Below are 5,828 nucleotides of genomic sequence, written 5' to 3' on the forward strand. Positions count from 1 at the left end.
ATTATTGTCTTTTTAGGTGATATAATCCAAACATCTAATATAAGTATGTTTTTCAAGCAGTTCTCAGCTCTAAACTCCTTTTGTAAACCTCCCTTTCCCAAATGGAAAGAGTGCATTTTCTGAGCAGAATTTTAGTAATTTTTGCTGGAATGAAGAACAACAAACATATTATAGATTTAGGCTTTTATACCTCTTTCATACTTCATGTTTGATCTTTCAGTCTTTTCCTGAGACTTCACTTCTGCCTTTGTTAGTAAAGCCTCTCTGGGAGTTTTGTGAAATCAAAGATACCTTATTATTCTCATAAAATTTTATCTGCCATGTTGAAGGTAGGAGTCCCTTTGCCCTTATCATTTCATGGATATGCATTTAGTATTTTTGGTTGTTTCAGACTGACCCCAATTCTTGGCATTCAGAAACATTCTCAGGAAGGTATCGTGTTTACACGGTTTCTAGACACCCTGCTTGAAGAATTACATCTAAAGAATGAAGACCTTGAAAGTTTAACCATCATATTTAGAACCAGCTGTTTACCTGAGTGGTAAGTTGGATTGTGTTTTATTCTGTTTTTATTCTTCATTTGTTGCCTACGTGGATTGGCTTTTTTTTTTTTAATTGGAAATTGTAAAAACCAAGTACAGACCTCAAGATGCCCTCAGTTTGCTAAGGAAGGACATGGTATCCCTTAGTTCTCAGCTGCCTCAGTCACTTCCTGTCTACTTACTTTGTGCCCCATATTTGTTGCATTCCTCTCTTGTAGGCTACAACAGTTCTGTTTTTTGCAGTCCAGGAAACGCCGCATTATCAGTTTCATACTCAAGCATAGGCTATCCCACATGTCCCATCTGATAAGTTTCTTCCCAGGAAGTAGCAGTTTACTTCAACCCAGCTACTGCAGTGATCCATTGGGAACGTCCTCATCCTACTGCCCCTTTCAGTGAAATCACACCCTGCTCAGCCAATACCTTAGTCATTTCACGTACAGATAAGCAGGTGAATTTACAAGTCCGACTTTGTTGAATCCTTACTCTGTTCTGAGATACACAGCCCTCTCCTACTGTCCCAAACCCTTTCCTCTTTCAGAACTGCCCGTCAGAATATTCCCTTCCATGTCCTGGCTTAATCATAACTTTCCATCTATTCCTTCCTTCCTTCTCATTTCACACAATACCAAAGTGCATGCTCAGATAGGTACTGATTTAATGTTATAATTGAGGGAATTCATCCTAAACTACCAATGAGATTCTCTCAGGGAACATTTTCTTTTCCCTTCTTCTTTTTTTTTTTTTTTAACATTTTTTAAATTATAAAAGCAATACAAAATGTTGTAAAATAAAAATTAAGCAATACAGATTGCAGTAAAAGGAAAATTCCCCCTCCACCTCTGCCTCTAATCCCATCTCTTTCCCAGAAGCATACTTGATGTCTGTCATTTAATATTTCTTTTTATTTTTTGAATTTTTATAAAACAATCTTTTTTTTTTGAGACGGAGTCTCACTTTGTCACCAGGCTGGAGTGCAGTGGCGCCGTCTCAGCTCACTGCAACACCTGCCTCCCGGTTCAAGCGATTCTCCTGCCTCAGCCTCCCTAGTAACTGGGACTACAGGTGTGCACCACCATGCCCAGCTAATTTTTGTGTTTTCAGTAGAGATGGGGTTTCACCATGTTGGCCAGGATGGTCTTGATCTCTTCACCTCATGATCCACCCGCCTTGGCCTCCCAAAGTGCTGGGATTACAAGCGTGAGCCACCGCACCCGGCCTATAAAACAATCTTTAACCAAATCTCTAAATATACAGGAAGGATATTTGAAAGAGGTGATTTTGGTGATTAAGAAAGAATACCGGACCGGGTGCGCAGTGGCTAATGCCTGTAATCCCAGCACTTTGGGAGGCTGAGGCAGGCGGATCACCTGAGGTCAGGATTTCAAGACCAGCCTGGCCAACATGGTGAAACCCTGTCTCTACTAAAAATACAAAAATTAGCTGGGCGTGGTGGTAGGTGCCTGTAATCCCAGCTACTTGGGAGGCTGAGGCAGGAGAACCACTTGAACTCAGGAGGTGGAGGTCGCAGTGAGCCAAGATTGTGCCACTGCACTCCAGCCTGGGTGATGATGCAAAACTCCATCTCAAAAAAAAAAAAAAAAAAAGGAATTAGCACTGTAATTGCCCCCCAACTTATACCCAATGGTCTTTTCAAGTGATCCTGCTACTCTGAGGACACTATATAGCAAAGGCTTTTACTGAAGGAGTGAACTTGGGTTGGTTTGTATAAGCATAGCATTCAAAGGCCCTTAAAGAATATGGAGAGGTTGGAGGTTAAACCAATCATACTCTTCAGTCCATGACATCCTTTGTACATTGGTTGAAAGGTTTCTTGGCTGGGTGCAGTAGCTCATGCCTAAAATTCCACACTTTGGGAGGCCAAGGTGGGAGGATCGCTTGAGCCCAGAAGTTCAAGACCAGTCTGAGCAACGAAGTTGCCCAGTTTTGTAGAGATCCTGTCTCTACAAAAAATAAAAAAATTAGCAGATATGGTTGCCTACAGGTGGCACCTGCTTGTAATCCCAGCTACTCCTGCTGAGGCAGGAGGATTTCTTGAGCCCAGGAGTTTGAGGCTGCAGTGAGCCATGATCACACCACTGCACTCCAGCCTGGGGACCAGAGCAAGACCCTGTCTCAAAAAAAAAAAAAAAAAAAAAGAGGTTTCTATTTCAGACTGAGAGCAAACAGTGCCTAGCCAAAAGTCCTTCTAAACCTGCTATAATGAATAGATATCCATTCAAAATCATTTTAACTAGCATATTTTAAACTTGTACATAAACAGATGGTGTTAAAGTAGTTTTAAGGACTTTCAACAGATGTTTTAAGTGGGCTTAATAGTTCCCCTATGATCATTATTTATTTACATTGTTCATTTGCCTAAGTAATCAAAGGTAAATCTTGGCCCAGATTACTTTGTTAGTATTATAAAGGATTACGAATGAATAGCCCTTATTACATAATTTTCCATATGAGAAATGAAGATGGTTGTGAGTGGAAGGATAGAAGGTTTTTTGTTTGCATGATTTTGGTATGCCATGGTAAATTCATTTGAGTCTACAGATTTTAATATCTAGTAACCTTTTCAAGATTACTACCTAGTATATTAATATGCTTTCAGCTGTGAATAACAGAAAAAAATCCATTTCCAACTACCTTTTGTTAATGTGGTATATTAGTTAACTTTTGCTACTAACAGATTTTTTCAAAAAAAAAAAAAAAGATGTTTGTGGCTTAAAGCAACAAACATTTTTTATGTCCCAGTTTCTATGAGTGAGGAATCTAGGTGCAGTTGAACTGGGAGCCTCTGGTTCAGGGTCTTTCCTGATGTTACAGTTAAGCTACCAGCCAGCGCTGTGATGTCACCTGAAGGCTAGAATGGAAGATCTCCTTTCAAGCTCGTTCAGGTGGTTGTTGGCAGGAATTGTTGGCAGGATCGCGCTCCTTATAGACTGTTGAACTCAGGGTCTCAGTTTCTCACTGTTGTCTAGAAACCTCCCCTAATCCCTTGCCCATAGGCCTCTCTAGAGTGCATCTCACAACATGGCATGTGGCTTCCCTCAGAGTGAGCCAGTGAGAGAGGATACCCATGATGGAAGCCACAGTCTTTTTGTATTAATATCTAATCTCAGAAGTGACATCCCATCACTTTTGCTGCGTTCTATTAGTTAGAAACTACTCAGTAGGTCCAGCCCATACTCAAGGTGAGAGAGAGGATTATACAAGGGTATGAATACCAGGAGACAGCAGCCATTGGGGGATATCTTAGAAGCTGTCTACCAGAGGCGCAAAAATGTTCAGTAGGCTCCAGTTTTATATATAGCATACCACACTGTCTTGGTGAGAGTCTTGAACTTCATGCTGATTGAGGACACCCCTGAACCAATTCATGGGGTCATGGGAATGCTGTGATGAAATCATTCTGGCAAAGGATGAGGGAAGGAGCTAACGAAATCATTCTGGTCAAGGATGAAGGAAAGAGAAGGGCTTTTCCAGTTGACCTAGATCAGTCAAAACTTAGCCCTCAAGTTGAATATGAAACTCAGTCTATTCCACCCAAACTGTTGTTGGGTAGAATATACATAATGGGGAAAAAATGGAATGAATATTGACAAGACATATAGTGTCTACAACAGCTAGTAAAATACTTTACATATTTTTTGTCGTTTTGTTTTTTGCGTTTTTTTTGAGATGGAGTCTTGCTCTGTCACCCAGCCTGGAGTGCAATGGTGCGATCTCGGCTCACTGCAATCTCTGCCTCCCGGGTTCAAGCAATTCTCCTGCCTCAGCCCCCCAAGTATATGGGACTACAGGTGCATGCCACCGTGCCTGGCTAAATTTTTTTTTTTTGTATTTTTAGTAGAGATGGGGGTTTCACCATGCTGGCCAGGTTGGTCTCAAACTCCTGACCTCGTGATCTGCCTGGCTTGGCCTCCCAATACATGTTTTATTCAAAGTGTCCTTTTTTGCTTCACAGATATATTCCATGAAGACAAAATAGAAGATGAACTTCTATTCACCGTTTCTGGAATTCTAGCCACCATTATGGTCTGGTGGTGACTGATAACTAGCTTTATTCCAAGACAGACCTTTACCTCTTTAAGTTTCAGCCTCCCATCTTCCAGTCCCTCAGTCTCCAACTGCAGACGATGACCTCCCCAGATAGAGGAGAATCATTACTCCAACAAGGATAACCAAATCTTTGCATCCCTAGCTACAAGGCATAGTATTTTTATTTGAAAATGAATGTTTAAGTATTAAATTGAAACTTGAATGAATATTCAAGAAAATATAATGATGTCTACTTTTTCTGGATGATTCCAGCCATCATATCAGTTTGCCAAAAAAATTGAGAAAATTACGATTTTGACCTCCCAATCTAAACTCTAAATTCTAAAGATCAGTAAACAATTAGGTCAATAAATGCAATTTAAGATGAAGCCATTTGGAAGTCTAGTCCAAAACAGGAAAATCCCAGAACTTTCTGGACTCAGGGAAATGTTTTAAATGGAATCTGTAGTTTGTTTGCAGGAGAGACAATTTCTAGAATTTAGATTGCTTTTCAAAATATGTATCAAGTAGGCAAGTTAATAGTTGAGGGGGGCTGCAGACAACTTGGGGAGCTTTACTGGAAGGCCAAGGAAATACTCTTGGACACTGGAGGAAATGACAGCTGCTGAAGCCCAATCATGGAAAAGGACCAGAAAGCAGCCCACTGGAATGGGGAGCTTAGTGGGCAAGGAGGTAGGGATATAATTTATCTTCTTGGCTTCACCAGTAATTAGCTCTGTGGCCCAGTCATCTAAACCTTCTGGACTTCAGTTCAGGTTGTATGGCAGTAGCCAGAGAATTGGCAGTAGGCCATAGAATTGGCATACAATCTTTATGGAGAAGGACTGCAAAAACTAAACTTTATCTCTGTGTGGACAAAGGCTACTGTCATCCTGTTGTTGCTCTGGGGTCACTTTGACAATTTTTTTTTTTTTTTTTTTGAGACGGAGTCTGGCTCTGTCGCCCGGGCTGGAGTGCAGTGGCCGGATCTCAGCTCATCGCAAGCTCCGCCTCCCGGGTTTATGCCATTCTCCTGCCTCAGCCTCCCGAGTAGCTGGGACTACAGGCGCCTGCCACCTCGCCCGGCTAGTTTTTTGTATTTTTTAGTAGAGACGGGGTTTCACCATGTTAGCCAGGATGGTCTCGATCTCCTGACCTCGTGATCCGCCCGTCTCAGCCTCCCAAAGTGCTAGGATTACAGGCTTGAGCCACCGCACCCGGCCGACAATTTTTTTT

At 41.6% G+C, this 5,828-nt stretch overlaps 1 long non-coding RNA gene across 1 annotated transcript; it reads left to right on the forward strand.

The window, feature by feature from the left end:
• Positions 1–391: 391 nt before the first annotated feature.
• Positions 392–4,840, forward strand: LOC115899035. Its single transcript, XR_004058639.1, has 2 exons — positions 392–541; positions 4,519–4,840. It is a non-coding gene; the product is annotated as an uncharacterized LOC115899035 (long non-coding RNA).
• Positions 4,841–5,828: the final 988 nt, after the last annotated feature.

The sequence above is a fragment of the Rhinopithecus roxellana genome, chromosome 8, assembly GCF_007565055.1.
Source record: "Rhinopithecus roxellana isolate Shanxi Qingling chromosome 8, ASM756505v1, whole genome shotgun sequence".
Lineage (NCBI taxonomy): Eukaryota > Metazoa > Chordata > Mammalia > Primates > Cercopithecidae > Rhinopithecus > Rhinopithecus roxellana.